Consider the following 19,143-nt stretch of genomic DNA (forward strand, 5'->3'; position numbering starts at 1 on the left):
GGATCTTCACAGGGTTTAGAGGACCTGCATGCCCAGCTGCCACCCTTTCATCTTCTTCCTGTGTGCCTTTGCTCTAGATTATCTTGCTGACCCATTTCAATTATTTCATGAAAATCCATTTCTTCCCTTTCTTCTCCTGCCTTCCTTTCTCCCCATCCCCTTGTTTTTTCCACATATACATTCCTCATTCATCGCAGTTAATCAGTTCCAGACTCTACCATGATAAGTGAATTTCTGAGAAGTAGGATTTCTTTATTTATAAATTGAATGTTTTCATAGCTAGAGCATAGAAACTCCATTTATGCTATTCTCAATATGTTTTAACAGTATTAGAGCCCTCTAGACATGAGATAACACCCCTTTAGCTTTGCTTCCTTGTTGAGACAGTAGGCATGGCAGGGATGTTCTTTTTATCTTTACAGATGGAGCAAACAGTAGACTCATTCAAGTCATCATGGCAGGCAAGCTCCATAATTTTCTTGCCATTTTTTATCATATCCAAGTGTTTCACCTTCTCCTGGATGGGAAGCTTCTTCCTCAGTCACTTAGTTTCATCATCAGAAGGCTGGGAAGAAGCAGAATGTTTAGGAGCCATTGTGGGTCTTAGATAGAGGTTCTCAAATCAGAAAAATTTCCAAGAACAAAGACATTTCTGATGCTTAGTGATGGAGAAGGGAATATGAGAGAAACACGCCGTGGTTGGTTTGGTTTCCCCACATGCGATTTCACACACACACACACACACACACACACACACACACACACACACAGCAATTGAGCGGTTGCACTTGGCCTTGAAGGATCTGCAGAATGCTGGAATACATAGGCCTGCAGCTCATACAGACAGGAATTTTAATTGTAATTATAATACAAGGATGTATAATTGCCTCAGACAACCAAGCATGTGCCGTATCATTTTCACTGCCTCGATCAACTTTTTAATGAACATATTTGAAAAAAAAAAAAGAGAGAGAGAGAGTGAAGCCATGAAAGTCGAAGTGCATAGTGGCAAGGGGCGACTATATGTGTGAATCGATAGCTTCAGATAAATTTTTTGAGACAGAGAGAAAAACTGCAAGAGAAACGGGGATTGCACTATGTGCCTGTGTTTTCCTCAATGCTTCTGTTTTCTAGTTTTTGTGCCAGGATATCAATCTTGGTCCAAGCACTTGGCAGAGCATTAAGTCTACCCAGTGAGCTATTTCCTCTGTGTTGCAAACACAGAGCTTCCAAATGATGTCTCTAAATATACGTGTTCCTCTGAGCTCTGGACTGTGTATCAAACTCACCCATCATCACTTCTGGTTAGCTGAACTATGTTCCACTCAAAGATGTCCAGACCCCCTGGGTCTGTGAATATGTTAACTTTACATGGCAGAAGGGACTTAGTAGTTGAGGATCTCAAGACAGGGGCATGTTGCTGGAGTCCCCCACTGGGTCCAATGTAGTCATGATGGGTCATACAAGAAGGTGTGGGAGTGCTAGGATCAGAGGAGAAGGTGAGGTGATGAAAATTAAAAAAGAAGAAGAAGAAGAAGAAGAAGAAGAAGAAGAAGAAGAAGAAGAAGAAGAAGAAGAAGGAGAAGGAGAAGGAGAAGGAGAAGGAGAAGGAGAAGGAGAAGGAGAAGAAGAAGAAGAAGAAGAAGAAGAAGAAGAAGAAGAAGAAGAAGAAGAAGAAGAAGAAGAAGAAGAAAAGGAAGAAGTGCTTGCGTTATTTTCAGTTTCTGGCCCAGCACCTTTGCACCAGGACTTTGGGCATACCAAAACGGCCTTCTTTTTATTTTCTGACTTCTTCAGAGATTAAGAGCTCCAAGATGAATCTCTTTCTTTCTCCTTCCTTCAGGATTATCTTTTCAAATAAAGAAGACAAAGAGGAAGAAGGAGAAGAGAACCACACCACCAAAGCTCTCTCAGTGCGAGGTGACCAGGCTTGAACCTGTGTCATGCACATGGAAAAACATCATACTATCCAGAGTGCTGAAGCCTCAGCAATGACAAAAATTAAAATAACTTAAAAAGAAACACCATCTAAATAAACTATTGGGTTGTTGAAAAAGTTATGAAAATTTTGCATAGAAAGACATGCCCTAATTTTCCAACAAGCCAAATCTTTTATGGCTCATATTTTATTTTGTCTGTTTGGTTTTTTTGTTTGTTTGTTTTTCTTTTTCATTTTTAATTATGTCTTAAAGGAAAGGGTAGAGGAAAACTAACTTTGTTCAGGAAGGATTTCTCAGTGAAGAAGGCAAGGAGTATGGCAAAGAAGGAGAAGGAGGAGGGACCAGGTGATGGCACACATGGTTAAGTGCACACATTACAGTGCACAAGGACCTAGGTTCAAGCCCCTGGTCTCCACCTGCAAAGAGATAGATTCATGAGTGTTGAAGCAGGACTGCAGCTACCTCTCCAATTCTCTCCCTCTCTATCTCACCCTCCCCTCTCAATTTCTCTCTGTCTCTAGTCAATAATAAATAAATAAAAATATATTTAAAGAAAGATGCAGTAGCAGAAGGATAAATAGAGGAGGAGAAAAAAAGAGGAGGTAAACCTGAGCTCAAACAGGTGCTACTATAATAAAGCCTTGAAACTTTGAGGACTTTACTTTCCAAAATTGGGACACACACCCCCCCCCGCTTTCTTACCCATAAGTTAGAGTTAGTCACACAGATAGCACATGATTGAGTTTCAGAAGAATACAGGTTTCTATGTTCCTGTTTGTAGTGGCAGATGGAAAATTAATACTCACAAATGATTGCTGGACATGCTCCAACTATCATGAAGCAACTACTGAAAGGTTCTATTTCTAAAAGACTTGGAACTTGCAGTTGGTCTGCTTCAAGATTATCATCCATCTCTTAGAAAAATAATGACTGACACTCTACTACGTGCACACTTTTGTGTGGTCTGAAAATCATTATTATTATTTATAATATACATATATTATATTACATAGATGATCTGCTGTTTTCCTTTGAACCAAGGGATAGAAACTATGTGTTTCCTCCCCACCCTATATTTACTCTTCATTTATTGGCTATAGATGGCCAGAAATCTAGAAGGAAAGGGAGATTAACAAAGAGAGAGAGAGAGAGAGATACATGCAGCACTGCTTCACCACTTGCAAAGCTCTCCCTGCAGGTGGGGACTGGGGACTTGAACATGGGTCCTTGTGCATTGTAGTATGTGTGCTCAACCAGGTGAGCCACCACCTAGCCCCCCTGTATTCTTTGCTGGAACCCATCCTAACCTCTGTCCCTGGTGCCCTCATAATCTTTCCCTGCTTTTGTCTGATCTGCCTGTATCATTCTTGAATTCTTATTCTAGCATCTGTCTCACTGACAACCACAGCCTCTCATTTCAGATTAGCTCAGTCTGTCTAGAGAGTGCAGAGAAAATAACTGGAGTTCTTTATTAGAGGGAAGTGATTGCATGTGAGCCTTTGTTCAGGTGGCTAAGACATGTGCAATTTCCTCGAATCGCAGCAACATATTTTAAAGGAGCAGTTCTACATAAAGAGCTCAGATACTGGAAGAGGAGAATTGAGAATTCATTGACAAGTGGATCCGAGCTAAAAGGAAGACCTGTGCAGATTATACAGTCACCATCATGTCCTAGAAGAAGCCTACACTTACTACCAGAGCTCTGCAACCAGCAGGCTCAACTACCTCACTTAAATTGGAATCATAACATTAGCCTTCATTCAGGATTATTCTGTGGAATAAACTGAAGTCATCTACAGGAATAGTCTCTATAGATGATGACCTCCAATGCACTAGTGAACTAGGGTTTCCATAATTACACAACACAGACTGGGGCACTTTAAAAAAAAAAATAGACATTTCTTTTTATCAGTTTTGGAGGCTGGAAATCCAAGATCAAGGGGCCAGAGGAGTATGTTTGAGTGTGAATACTTCCCTAGATTACAGAAGACCACCTTCATCTTGTATCCTCACATGACCCTTATTCTGTCTAGGACATTTCTACTAGCTTCCCTTTTTTTATAGAGGCATTAATTTTATTCAATCAGTGCCCCACCATTATGACCTCACTTAACCTTTTATACTTCCCAAGCCCTTTGTCTCCAAATAAAGTTTCTTCGAGGGTAATAAACTCAGCATATAATTTTTGGGGGGTGGAGGACAGGGAACAAAATTTAGTTCTTAACACCCAGTTGTCATGAGAAAGATCATTCCAGTACTCAGTCTTCACCTAAAAAGCAGACATGGATTGACTTAATATCTCTGAAGTCAATTTTTGGAAAATAAATCATAAGCAGAAATATTTCTTAAGAAAAATTAAAATGTGGATTTTTCCTCTTTTTTCTTTTATTGATTTATTGGTGAGTGAATGATTTACAATAGAGTTGTTGGCACCTGGCTGTAATTTCTCATCTCCCTGTGATAGGTGTCTGCAAAACATTCTCACCTCCAACTTTGTCCACACAACTTCCATCTATACTTTGTCTTCAGAAGACAATTCCAGGCTGAAAATCTTCACCAAAGAAATGTCTATTGAAATCTAGCCTTCAAAGTAGAACAGCAATAGTAGGGACTATCCCGTTCTCTGAAGGGAGGCTGGGTCAGCCTACTCTGCCCCTCGAGGAAGACAGGTCCCGAAATGAGTGCAGCCTAGAATGTTTCCAGCTGTGAGCAGGGACTGTGAGCTCAGACTGACAGGGACTCAGAAGTCACACAGACTCCTGTGCTAATTATGAGTAGATACGGGACCTGGGTTAGATAGATGGAGTTTACAGTTTAACAGTATTTATATATTTTTCTTATGTTTGGGAGTTCCTGTCTTCCCTAATTCAGCTTTCCTGGCCTATTCTCAGCTCTGACATCATCTTCCCAGAGAGTACTTCTAGCCTACCTGCACGTTAGCTATCAGGCTCAGGCAAAAACTACTAAAGTTATGGGACTCTTGGAACACACCTAAAACAGACTTTCTAGCTTTTTCCCACAAGAAGACCCTTAGTACCATCTGAACCTTTAGGTTCTTGATTATAAATAAATTTGTCCTGTTTAATATCTTACTGCTTTTCAGTCACCAAGTTGCAGCTGCTACCATGACACCATCCTAACCACCCTGGACAGACAACCTCACCAATGTGTCCTGGAATATCACCTCTCCAGAGCCCTGCCCCACTAGGGAAAAAGATAGAAACAAGCTGGGAGTATGAATCCACCTGCCAACACCCATGTCTAGCAGAGAAACAATTACAGAAGTCAGAACTCCAACCTTTTGCACCCCATAGAGAATTTAGTCCATATTCCCAGAGGGATAAAGAATAGGGAAGCTTCCAATATAGGGGATGGGACACAGAACTCTGGTGGTGGGAATTATATGGAATTGTACCCCTCCCACCCTACAATTTAATCATTATTAAATCACCAATTTAAAAAATTCCCCTTGAAGACTACTGAAGATGAATTATCTCTTCAGGAAGAGAGTCAGCTCTGGTCTGAGCTCTGATCTCTCCTGGTTTCTGGGGTAACAGCAGATCTGGACTGTGGGCATTCTGGGCATTCAATGTCATCAGTTTCTCACAGGGAGCTCTGTCTCTGGAAAACAGCAAGGCAAACATTCAGGTGAGCGCAAATGACAATCTCATCTGTTCACCTGGAAGTTTGCCCTCTGTTAAATGGCTCATATGGAACGTCAAAGGCATTCTTTCAATAGATATTTTTAGTCATTTAATTGGCTCTGAAAGTTTATCTCCAGGTGTGCACACTTCCCTCCATCTGCAGAGACTCAAGTGACAGATCACTGCAAACGGAGGAAATTATGAAAGGCATGAATCTGATATCTTAACTTGCCTCAGTTTGGTAAGAAATAGGAAATGAATAAGTCTTCTTTTTTTAATTTTTATTTATAAAAAAGGTAACACTGACAAAAACCATAGGATAAGAGGGGTAAATCTCCACACAATTCCCACCACCAGATATCCTTATGCCATCCCCTCCCCTGATAGCTATCCCATTCTTTAACCTTCTGGGAGTATGGACCCAGGGTCATTGTGGGATGCAGAAAGTGGAAAGTCTGGCTTCTGTAATCGCTTCCCCACTGAACATGGGTGTTGACAGGGGGCTCCATATTCCCAGCCTGCCTCTGTCTTTCCCTAGTGGGGTGGGGCTCTGGGGAAGCAGGGCTCCAGGACACATTGGTGGAGTCTCAGAGTCTTCAGGACACAAGCAGCAGTAAGAAAGGACCCAAAATATCTTTTGAGATTTACTTCTGATTAAACTAAATTGTTTGTTATTTTAGTGGACCTCTTGATCTTAAAATGGTCATGAGAAAAAATGGAGTTTACAGACCAGAAAGGAGCACATGTTTTTATCATCCTTTGGGACTGTCAAGGGTTTTGTTCCTTTTTTTAAAAATATATGTATTTATTTGTTTTCCTTTTTGTGCCCTTATTGTTTATTGTTGTTGTTGCTGTCATTGCTGTTGGATTGTACAGAGAGAAATAGAGAGAGAAGGGTAAGGAAGACAGAGAGGGGGAGAGAAAGACAGATACCTGCAGACCTGCTTCACCGCCTGTGAAGTGACTCCCCTGCAGGTGGGGAGCCGGGGGCTCGAACCTGGATCCTTAAGCTGGTCCTTATGCTTTGCGCCATGTGTGCTTAACCTGCTGTGCTAGGCCTGACTCCCCAGTCAAGGGTTTTGACCTGGATCTGGGATGTGGGAGGATCTTCGCAGACATGAAATCAGTTGAGTATTGCGCTAGCCTTCTGGCTAGCAGGCACTCTGTTTGAGGAGCAGGCGTTCTGGTTAAATTTGCATCTGCTTGCTTTTTTTGCATTTCTTGAGATACAGTTGTGTTCCTTTTCTTGAATGAAAAAGGCAGAAAAAGAACAGTCAGTGGCAAGTATGAGAATGCACAGATCAAACGGAGACATTTTGTTTTAATAATCTTTTATGTCATTAATAGTTTGTTACAAGATTATGAGATCACCATATCTAGGTCCACTCCACACCTACCACCAAAGTTCTGTATCCTCACCCTCCCACCTCCCAGAGATCAGCACCATAGTGAAAACTTGAAGGAACTTGAGGTCTTGAAGAGGATCGGTAATACACTCTAGTGACGATCAGAGGAGGCTTACTCTGATGCTTACATGTGCCCTTGAGGATTTTTGTGTGTGTTCTGGTTCCTTTATGGTCAGCAAACTATTAGTAAGCCTACTCCAATGATGTGTTGACTGTGACAAAGGGGGTTTTCTACCAGATTTGTAAGGATTGTTCCACACCTGCGAATCCATTAACTGTGATAAACTACATAGCAACATACATGGTAGGAAGGGTACAAGAAGCTACCCTTGGTATAGTGTATACTTTGGACTGTATCTGCATATCAACTTGAAATACAAGAACAAACAGAACATCTTTAATGGTGTTGTGGTGGTATATTTTGTTCTCTCTTGTTAAGTAAAATAAAGGGTGGAAACCATAGGATTCTCTCAGTAGGTACCCTGAAAGCAGCTGGTACCCTTCAATATGCACTTATGATAGAAATGCATAGCAAATGTACTTCAGTGTAATGACTTGTTATGCATCAGACTGTGTCATCAATGAAAAGCTAAAAGCTTTGGCCCTAAGACTGGGAATAAAACAAGATGTCCATCCCTTGCCACTTTTGTTCCACGTGATACTGTAGATTTTAGCCATAGAAATTAGGTAGGAAAGAGAAATAAAATAAACCTAAATTAGAAAGGAAGACAGAAAACTGTTGTGATATGTAGCTGAATAGTGTTACATGTAGAAAAATGCCAGATATTTTCCCCCAAGTGCTGTTAGAGCTAATAATCAAATTTAGTAAAGTTTCAGAAACAGAATACATGTACAGAAATGAATGGTTGTTCCCAACATACTAAGAAACTATCAGAAATAAAAATTAAGAAAATGATCCTAGTTAAAAATGACATTGAAGATAGTCAAATATCTGGGAATAAGTTTAACTAAGCAATGGAGTCATGCACTGAAAACTAATAAGGTGACGAAATTACTGAAGAATACACAAATAAACAAAAAGATAATCTATGCTCACAGAGAGGAGAAATGAATATTACTGAACTGTCCATACGGCCAGAGTAATTTACAAATTCGGTACAATCCATCAAAATTCTATTGGCTTTTTTTTCTTTTCTTTTTTTTTTTTTTTTTTACAGAAACAGAATTAATCCTTAATTTTGTATGGAATTCAAATTTGTTCTTGAGGAAGAACAAATTTGAAGGAATCATACTTCCTGATTTCAAACCATGATCAAAGTCATGAGAACAGTACAATGCCGGCATAGAAAAAAACACACAGGTTAATAAAACGAAGCAGAAACTCACAAACAAGCCTATGAGACAGGATCCAGGTTGAAACAATGTGCACAGAACAGCCCTTCATAAATGGTCTTGGGATTGCCACCTGGTAAAGAGTGAATCTGATTGCTCCCCAACACCATGGGGCAAAAATTCACCCAGGTCAAAACAAGAAGGAGAGACATGGAACCATAAACTCCAAGAGGGAAAATGTAGGTGTTGAGCCACTTGTCATCATCCTCGGAGATTATTTTTTTTATCTGAATATCAAAAGCAAAGGCAGCAAAAGTAAAAAAAAAAAAAAAAATCACTGTGAATGCAGAAATCAAACACTCCTGGGGGGGCTATCAGGTTGGGCTTAGTCAGATGCTTGTATGCTACACACGGGGATACATCAAGCAAAAAATAAGCTGAACAAAACAAAACCTTGTACAGCAAACAAAATCATCAACAACAGGAAAAAAAAAAAAACCAGCCTACAAAATGGGAGAAATTGTTTTGCAAATCATGTCTAATAGGACATCAAGCCTTTAAGAATATATGAAAAGGACTTATAAAACTCAATAGCAAAAAAGAACATCAAAGTGGCAGAGTTTCTAAATAGACATTGTCCCCCAAAATGTCAAACATATGGCCGAAAAGAACGAGTATTGAACGTAACTAATCAATAGCAAGATGCAAATGGAAACCACAATCAAATATAGACTCACACCTGTTAGAATGGTTATCACTGAAAAGACAAGAAACAATGGTGGCTAGAATGGAGAGCAAAGGAGATTCTCTTATGCACCGTGGGTGGGATTGTAAATTAGTGCACCCACTACAAAGAACATCATGGGGAGCTTCCTCAAAAATAGAGCAACCATATGATCTAGCTAATCATAGCCCAAACTTTTACTTTTGGATTAAAAAATTATCCAAATTCTATGTCTGGGTGTTTAGCCAAAGGAAATGAAAACACTAACTTCAAAAGATACACACATCAATACTTATAGTAGCATTATTTACAATAACCAAGACATGGAAGCTACGTAGGCATCCGCTGCTGGGTGAGTTATAAAGAAAACAGGTGTGTCTGCACAGTGGGAAAGTATCCAGTCAAAAGGGTGAGAAACTAGCTCACTTTAAGGAAGACCTTTTTGGTCAATACCAGGCCACCCCATTATCCTGGGGCCCTAGTTAAGGAATCCTTGGATTCCCACACAGATATGATGGGCCCAGACTTCTAATAGAGCCCACTATCCACCATCACTGGTCACTTCCATCAGGAACATCATCACAAGCCCTCTTGTGGGCCTCTCCAGGAACGTGTCCTCCCTATAAGGCAGCAATGGCAGGGACAGCCCCACTCTCTGAAGGGAGGCTGGGTCAGCCTGCTCTGCCCCTCGAGGAAGATGGTCCTGAAAGGAGAGCAGCCTAGAATGTTCCCAGCTGTGACCAAGGACTGTGAGCTCAGACTGATGGGGACTCAGAGGTCACACAGGCTCCTGTACTGAATATAAATATGTTTCTACATACAGGAGGAAATCCTTGTAAGTGGTGAAGCAGTGTTGCAGGTCTTTCTCTCTCTGTCTCTGTCTCTGTCTCTCTCTCTTTCTCCCTATCACCCCTTTCCCTCTGGCTGTCTTTGTCCAAATAAATAAAGATAATGCAATTTTTAAAAGAATATACATATATATGGGCCTGGATCAGGTGGGTGGGGTAAACAACTAATTTTATTCCTAGGTTTTCTTCAAGAGTAGGACCTACTCTCTGCCCTAATCCAATTTTCTAGCTCCTTTCTCAACTAATTAAGTCATACAGATTTTACTGTGATAAAACTGGAAGAATGCATACATACATACTGTGATAGCACTATATTTGGGAAAATTCATCAATGATTTTCTATTGTTATGCTTGTTAGTATGATTTATCACAGGCTCAATTAACACACTGTGGTATATTCCCTTGTATAACATTTTGAAAATATGGTGTTGAGTTGCACTATTTTCTCATTAATGCAGTTTTTCTTCTCTTTTCAGTATTTCCCAGAAATGTATCAAATGTCTACTTACATTATCTTTGAAATGGCCCAAATATGTGTGACAGTGGATGTCCATACCTGTCATCTGCCCAGTCCCTATGTGGGAACCATAGTCCTTCACATGAAGCACTGGAAGGCAGGACTTTGTGGAGTAATCAAGTCATGAGACTAAGTGTCCTTAAAAGGGAAAACAGAAAGTGGTGCTAACTCTCTTGGTCTTAAAAGAATAAACAGAGAGAGGTGACCTTCCCCTGAGAAAATTTTTCATTTGTGTGTCTACAAAAAGTTTACTGAAGTTTATGGTTAAGATTGTATGCTAGGAAACCCAATGATTGCCCTTTGGTGATAAGCAGAGAAGACTTCATGAGAAAACAGAGAATGTTTACAATCAAAGTGTTGATATTAAAAAGAAGGATGGATCTTTAGCCCACCCAAATGTTAGCTGACAGGCTCTGACAATAATTAGTAGTCATGGGCCCCTTGAAATATACTTAAAATAGACTTCCTAGCATTTTGCAAAATAGAGACCTCCAAATCTCATCTGCTATATTATTGCCTTTAGGTTCCTGATTATTAAACAAATTGTTCTACTTTATATCTTAATGCCTTTCAGCTACCAAGTTGCAGATGCTACCATGACATCAACCTGACTTCCTTGGGCAGACGACCTCACCATTGTGTTCTGAGACAGACTCCACCTCTGTTTCTTCTGCAGAAAATGAAAAGTCTGGCTTCTGTAATTGCTTCTCCACTGGACATGAATATTGACAGGTGGATCCATACTCTCAGCCAGTTTCTACCTTTCTCTAGTGAGGCAGGGCTCTGGGGAGGTAAGGTTCCAGGATACACTGGTGAGGTTGTCTGCCTGGGGAAGTCAGGCATCGTGGTAGCATCTGCAACTTACTGTCAAGAGTACTGGAGCTGAAGAGTTGACTTCGAAGGACTGTCATCTGTGGACACAGTTTGGAATGAAACATTTTGAAGTGGTACTGGTTTCACTGATTAGCTTGAGATCAGTAGATACAGTATTAATTAGTCTGTGTTGAGAAGCCTGCTAAAAAAATGAGCCATGCCCAGAGGTTCCAGGACTGGGAGAAATACGGTTTTTATAGAGAATTGGGAGGGTTCCTAATGTCTTAAAATTTAAGAAGGAAGTAGATAATTATCATAACCAAGTTATTTGGAAATTTGGTTGACTTTGAAAATTTTGTTGATAGGATTTTCTGTATCATACAAGATTTATTTATCTGTATCATACATGATTTATGTTGTTTAATGCTACTTACATGTTGCTCTATCTAATATAGTCAGGCATCTAGTTGCTTTTGGTCTCTTGTCTAAAATTGTAGATGATTTAATATTTCAAAAAAAGTCATTAGAAATGTATTAACAATTTAAGACCACAACTAAAGTTCAATTAGATTACCAATTTGAAGCCTTAAGTGCTTAGATTAAAATACTGCATACTCAGAGCTGGGGTCTTTGCACCAAAAATTTTGAAATAATCTATTTTTCCATCTCATATTTATTAAATAGTGATTTACAGGACTATAAGTTAATAGGAGTATATTAACACCATTCCCACCACCAAAGGTCTGTATCCCTACCCACCTCCCCATAGTGAAGGTGAAAATCTACCCTTTCCTCCCCCAGGAATTTTTTCATTTGGTGCAATACTCCAAACTCAGTCAAATTCTGTTTTGCTTTTTCCTTTCTGTTCCTCTTTCTCAACTTCTGTTTATGAGTGAGATCATCCCATACTCATCTTTGTCTTTCGGACCCAGTGGTTGTTAAGCAGTATATTGTTGAGTTTCCAAATTTTGTAACTTTTACTAATTTTTTGCTTTGTTTTTAAGTGTTAGCTTTATTCCACTTTGAGAGTCTTAGGAGATGCTTGGGATGATTTCATTGCTCTTTAATTTGTTGATACTGTCTTTGTGGCCTAGCATGTGGGCTATCACCGAGGATATGCCATGTGGATTTGAAAAGAATGTGTATTCCTATTTCTTATGGTAAAGAACTCTGAAATTATCCTGGAGGTCTAGTCTATCCATCTCTTCGATGAGTTCTGTTTCTTTGTTGATTCTCTGCTTATATGATCTAAGTGTGAGAGTGGGGTGTTGAAGTCTCCTACTATTACTGTGCTACCACTGATATATTTTTGGTAGCTCTTTCAGTGATGTGTTCAGATGAGTCCTCATCAGGTGCATAGATGTTAATAAATCTTCTTGGTTAATTGATCCTCTGAGCATGTCCATGTCTATCTTTTACTGCTTTATTTATCTTAAAGTTTATTGTGTCAGAGAATGGCTGTTACTGCCGTGTGTGTGTGTGTGTGTGTGTGTGTGTGTGTGTGTGTGTGTGTGTGTTGTCTATAAGCTTGTGTGATAGCTTTTCATCCTTTCACTTTGAGCCTGTGTTTGTCTTGATGGGTCAAGTGGGATTCCTGCAGACAGCATATGGTTGGGTTATATTTTCTGATCCATCCTCCTACTCTGTGCCTTTTAATGGGTGAATTTAAGCTATTGACATTTATTGGTACTATGGATTTAATGTATTGCAGTGCCATTATTCAACAATTTTTTATTTGCTCTGACATATGGCAAGTATTATGGTGATAATCAGGTCTTTTAGAATCAGAGAAATCAGGTCTTTTAGAATATCTTTCAGGCCAGGCTTGGTGATGGTTGTCTCCTTTATCTGTTGCTTGTCTGAGAAAATTTTTATCCCTCTGTGTAGTCTGAATGACTGTCAAGCAGGATATACTATCCTTGGTTGAAAACCTTTTTCTTTTTTTTTTAATTTGTATTTATAAAATGGAAATATTGACAAGACCATTGGATAAGAGGGGTACAATTCCACACAATTCCCACCACCAGACCTCCATATCCCATCTCCTCCCCTGATAACTTTCCTATTCTTTAATCCTCTGGGAGTATGGACATAGGATCATTATGGGGCACAGAAGGTGGAAAGTCTGGCTTCTGTTGAACATGAGTGTTGGCAGGTGAATCCATACTCCAGCCTGTCTCTCTCTTTCCCTAGTGGGGCAGGAGTCTGATGAGGTGGGGCTCCAGGACACATTGGTGAGGTTGTCTGCCCAGGGAAGTCAGGTTGGCATCATGTTAGTATCTGCCATTTGGTGGCTAAAAAGCATTAAGATCTAAGGCAGAACAAATTGTTGACTAATCATGAACCTAAAGGCAAAAAAGAATATTGCACATGAGAGTTCGATAAATGTCTTGCCATTCTCTTCTGGCTTTTAGAATTTGTGTGGAGAAGTCTGCTAATGGTATTAGGGGTTTTCATTTGTATGTGACTTTTTGTTTTTCTCTTGGAGCCTTCAGGATCTTTTCTTTAATCCTTACTTCTTTCCATTGTAACTATGATATATTTTGGTGTCTTCCGGTCTGGATTGATTGGTTGGAACACTTTGGGATTCTTGAATCTTGATGTCCTTTCTGTTGTTTAGGGTGGGGAAGTTTTCGTCTATTGTTTCCTCTAGAATGCCTTCTTCCCTTTCCTCTCTTCCTTTGGTAGCCCAAGTATGCATATGTTACTTCCCTTGAGGTCATCCCATATATCTCTGGTTTTTTTCAGTGTGTCTCAATCTCTTTCTTTAGGTCTTTTACTTCTTTCTTAGCTTTCTCTAATTCATCTTCAGTCTGTCTAATTCTATTTTCTGCTTCTGTTATTTAGCTCCCTTCCCTAAGCTTCCTTCTTCAGTTCAGCTATTTTTCACCTTGTTCAGTTACAGTATTAGCTTGTTCTGCTAGTTTGTCTTTATCTCATTTCAGTTTTCAGTTCCCTAGTTACCTTGAGATAGATCTTGTTTTCTTTCATAGTCTCATTGATTATTTCCCTATTTCTGATAGTATTTTCCTCAAAAGCGTTTCTCACTCTTGAGATTATTCATCAATTAATGTTCAAATATTTTCTTTATTTTTAGTTGCTTCTGGATTACTTTGGATTTCTTCTGGGCTTCTCTCATGATTCATTGTTATATATGTGGCATGTTTTGTATTTTTTAATATTTATTTATTTCCTTTTGTTGCTCTTGTTTTATTGTTTTAGTTATTATTGATGCCATCGTTATTGGATAGGACAGAGAGAAATGGAGAAAGGAGGGGAAGACAGAGAGGGGGAGAGAAAGACAGACACCTGCAGACCTGCTTAACTGCTTGTGAAATGACACCCCTGCAGGTGGGGGGCCAGGGGCTCAAACCGGGACCCGTATGTCAGTCCTTGTGCTTTGAGCCACCTGCGCTTAACCCACTGCTCTACCGCCCGACTCCCATGTTTTGTAGTTTTGTGTCCTGCATGTTGCTTATCAGTTATTCTGTTGTGCAAGGGACAGTCATGCTAAAACCAAAGTTCTCTCACAAATGGTACCACACATCTCAGCCAATGCAACAAAACTGAAGATGAATCAAACCAGAAATCAGGGAAACAATAATAATAAATAAGATACAATAAATGAGTAAGATAAAAAGGAGGAAAAGTAGAAAAAAGAAACCAAAACAAACAAAATATCCCAGCTAAACCCAATCAAATCCCTCCCACTGAACGGAACACCATCCACCACGAGCCAGTACAACAAAAGCAAAGCAAAAGCTTAATCCAGCTAGGGAGATGGAAGGAAAAAGGGTTAAGTAAGCATAGGCACACCAAACCAGGTTTCTCTCACATATGAAGTCGCAAACAAGACTCAATCAATATAGCAGCAATGATAGAAACAAAAAGAGTAAAGGGAAAAAAAATCAATAATAAAAACAGGAGCATCTCCAGCCCAAAGGCTTCCCCCAAAGAGAACCAAATCAAGTACCTATCCAATACAATAACCACAACAAAGGTGAAAGGATAGATTTATCAAATCAGAGAGAAAGAAAATAAATAAAAAGGGGAGGCAAACCACAACACAGATGCCTCTCACAGGCAAAAATCACACACACACACACACACACACACACACACACACACACACACACACACACACACCCCCTTCAGCCTTCAGCCAGGATCCAACAATGACCAGACAAGCTAACAAACTAATACAACAACAGAGACAACCTGTAAGGAATTCAAACTAGGAGGGCACCATCTCAGCCAAAGGGTCCCTCAGTTAGCTGGAATACAGAGAGGCAGCTTTCTATGACTTCTGCCTGATTTCTAACAAAAGGTTCCCTTTTGGTGATTTACCTCCACAGATGGGAAGGCCTGTTATTCTCTGCCCTATTTTCCCAAAACCAGCCACATTTTCTGGGTGTTTAGGGGTCAGTGACTCAGAGTTTTGCTTCCTTTGTGTTTCAAGCACCTTTTTTGCTGGCTTATAGGTGGTTTATATTTTTCCACTGTTTTTTTTTTTACCCCCTCCTTTATAGTTTTATCTCCTATAGGCCTGAAAATTCTGTTTCCACTTACAATTCCCAGGGTTTGAATCAGTTTTGGGGGAAGAGTCTGTCTCCTTGTTGCTTTCAGGTCTCCATCTTGACTCTGTCCCCGGAAGGATCTTGTTACAGTGTTTGAACAATTGTTCTCAGTTCCTGTAATGATATTTCAGCCTTAAAAGTGAAGCGGTCTTGTTATTCATAGTGAGTCTCTTTCCACCACTATCAGTTTAATGCTTATGGAGTGACTTTGGGTGAAGACCTAAAGGTGGGGCTGGTTTCCAAGGAAACCTGACTCTGAATAAAGGGGTGGGGCCTCCAGGGTGGGGGAGGGACTCAGAGACTGAATTGCATCACAATGGCCAATGACATAATCAGTCCCACCTGAGTAAGGAAAGCCCTGTGGAATCTCACAAGGATTAGAGAGCTCTTCTCTGTTATGGAATCTAAATTCCACAACATTTGGAGAGAATGGTGAGTTCAAGGCTAACACAGAAGTTTCCCCTATTTTTATTATTTTTTAAAATGTATTTATTTATTCCCTTTTGTTGCCCTTGTTTTATAGTTGTAGTTATTCTTAATTGCTGTCATTGTTGGGTAGGACAGAGAAAAATGGAGAGAGGAGGGGAAGACACAGAGGGGGAGAGAAAGACAGACACCTGCAGACCTGCTTCACTGCCTGTGAAGTGACTCCCCTGCAGGTGGGGAGCCTGTGGCTCGAACCGGCATCCTTACCTCAGTCCTTACCGCTTTGCGTCAGGTGCACTTAACACACTGTGTTTCCGTCTGACCCCCCCAGAAGTTTACCTATCTTCCTTTACATTTTGTTTGTGTAAATTTTCCAACTCGCTTTTCCTTAAATATTTTTATTTAAAAAAAAGTCATCTTGGGGTGGATGAAGGGCACACCTGGTTGAACACACATGTTACAAAGCATCAGGACCCAGGTTCAAGCCCCCAGGCCCCACCTGGGGGGGGAAGCTTTGTGAGTGCTGCAGGTGTGTCTCTGCCTCTCTTCCTCACTATCTTCCCCCATCCATCTCAATCCCTCCCTATACAATAAATAAGTGAAATCATCACAAATTTTAAAGAAAAAAAGTAATCACCTGATTGCTTTGAGAAAAAAGTTCCTGAAAATAGGGGGATTGTTGGCAACTGGGGGACATTTTACACATTTGAAAGCTAGGAATTACTAAGTCAAATGAATTCATAGGAGCAGTCCAATTGATGGGTTCTGGGTAAACTAGGGTAGTTACCAGAGTGGGTGGGGAGGGAACAGGGCAGGGAGAGGTAGAGGGGTCTCTGGTGTCATGGCACTGGGACTTTAGTGGTGGGTGTAGTGAGCTGTGTAAACATTAATAGGTGTGAAACTATACTTTCAAAAGCTAATAACATTGTAAATCAGTGTTAGATCAGTGGAAAATATATGAGACAAAAAAGAAGTTAGCAAAATAGCTCTCTGGAATAGTATGTTGCTTAGCTCTGTGCGCAACCCAGGTTTGAAGCCTCCTCAGTACTATGGGCTCTCTCTTTCTCTCTCTCTCTTTCTCTCTCTCTCTCTCTCTCTCTCTCTCTCTTCACTCTCTCTCTCTTTCTCTCTCAAAAAGGGGTTGGGCAAAAAATAAGAGGGGATCTTTAGAGCCTCCAATCTATAGCCGGAGTTGCTCAGAAGCGCACATAGGCTTATGATTCATGCATGAAGTTGGGGTGGGGTAGTCTTGTAGGACTGAGCCCTGACCTGACCTGTGGAGTCTGATGTTCTCTCTGGGTGAAGACTGGGACATTCCCTCCACACTTGAAAATAGAAACCATGAAGAGAACTTTAGTGCCTCTACTTTGACTCAAAGCTGAGTGGTGATGCTGGTCTGAGATTTCTTAGTCTAGCTTCTGAACTCACTTAAATTCCAGGCCTGCCCCAGTGAGGCTACAGACCAGAAGGCTGAGGCCCTGCTTGTGGTCTGCCTGCTTCCATGGTCTCACAGCACAGACAGCTCCTCAGTGAGAGTTATGAGTGCTGGCATCCTGTGCTGACAGGAACCGGCATCTTCCCTCAGTCAACTGCTCTTGCCACACTGAGGATATGATTCATGACTCATGAGAACTTCTTGCTTCTGAGGGACCCTTTGGTTTTGCCTTAGGCCTGGGAATAAATTGGCCACAATCAACTCCCATCAATAAGTGGTTGCCCCACCATCTAACTCTTCCCTAAGAGGACAATGGTTTTGTTCAGTGTGGTAAAGGGGAAGTTTAACCAAAGGAAAAACTGAACCCACACTGATAAAACATCCGTGTTATCAAGGGACTGCCAGGCATTAGAGTTGAGACATCCTTGCCTTTCGCTGATATTTGGAACACCTTTTGTTTGTTTCCCAACTGCCCCTAAGCAAAAAATGTGCTACCATCCACCACCACCTTCCAAAATAATGGCAATACTAGGATTCAAACAGTGTGACCACTTAGTAATAAATACTACTCTCTCTTTCTAAGTCAGAATTACCATTGCGGGAGTTGGGGGGTAGCGCAGTGGGTTAAGTGCACATGGCACAAAGCTCAAGGACCAATCTAAGGATCCTGGTTTGAGCCCCGGCTCCCCACCTGCAGGGGTGTCGCTTCACAGGCGGTGACGCAGGTCTGCAGGTGTCTGCCCTTCTCTCCCCCTTTCTGTCTTCCCCTCCTCTCTCCATTTCTCTCTGTCCTATCCAGCAACAGCGACAACAATAACAACAACAATAATAACTACAACAATAAAAAGGGCAACAAAAGGGAATAAATAAATTTTTAAAAAAGAATTACTATTGCCATTACTTCTGGGCAGTGAGACAGAACTACAAGAAGAATCTGTGTCAGTAGAAGAGAAGATATCTTAGTCGGTCACCTTGTATCCAGACTCTTCGCAAGAGCAAGAGATTGATCAAGGCTCTCAGAAGATCATTTCTAATTCCTGCAGCGGACAGATGTCTCTAGCTATGGCTGAGTAGGTGGGAGGGTTCTGGGAAATCCCTTACTTCTTGACTAGATTTTAGTGACCTCACTCAGGTATGTGACATTCCCTGCAGATGGCCCGGCTAGACGGGGAGCGTAAAGCCATCTTATGTTGGCTTTAGGCCCTCTGCATGTGGGTGGGATCTTGCACACCCTTCAAGAAATGGCATGGCTTAATCTCTGTGAGTTGAGCGTCCCATACAAGCTCATGGAAATGGAGCCCCATAGAGTCACACAGAGCATGAGTTACAAGATGATGAGTAGTAGCTCCACCCACAGAGAGCCTCAGAGAAACTTGGGATAAGCATTGTAGGTCCCACAGTTCTACAGGATGAACTTGCCTTATGATTAGGAAAGACTTATTTTCCTTTTTTTAAAAAAAGACTTTAATATTTTATTTATTTGATAGAGACAGGGAGGAATCAAGGGGAGAAGGGGTGAT

The 19,143-nt window shown here is 40.7% G+C and overlaps 1 long non-coding RNA gene across 1 annotated transcript; it reads right to left on the reverse strand.

Annotated features, from left to right (window-relative positions):
* Nucleotides 1-275: 275 nt before the first annotated feature.
* On the reverse strand, nucleotides 276-15,902 carry LOC132537625 (uncharacterized). The gene is made up of 3 exons (XR_009549086.1): nucleotides 15,755-15,902; nucleotides 6,669-6,829; nucleotides 276-565 (listed from the first exon to the last, which is right to left on the reverse strand). It is a non-coding gene; the product is annotated as an uncharacterized LOC132537625 (long non-coding RNA).
* Nucleotides 15,903-19,143: the final 3,241 nt, after the last annotated feature.

This window comes from Erinaceus europaeus, chromosome 3, assembly GCF_950295315.1.
Source record: "Erinaceus europaeus chromosome 3, mEriEur2.1, whole genome shotgun sequence".
NCBI lineage: Eukaryota > Metazoa > Chordata > Mammalia > Eulipotyphla > Erinaceidae > Erinaceus > Erinaceus europaeus.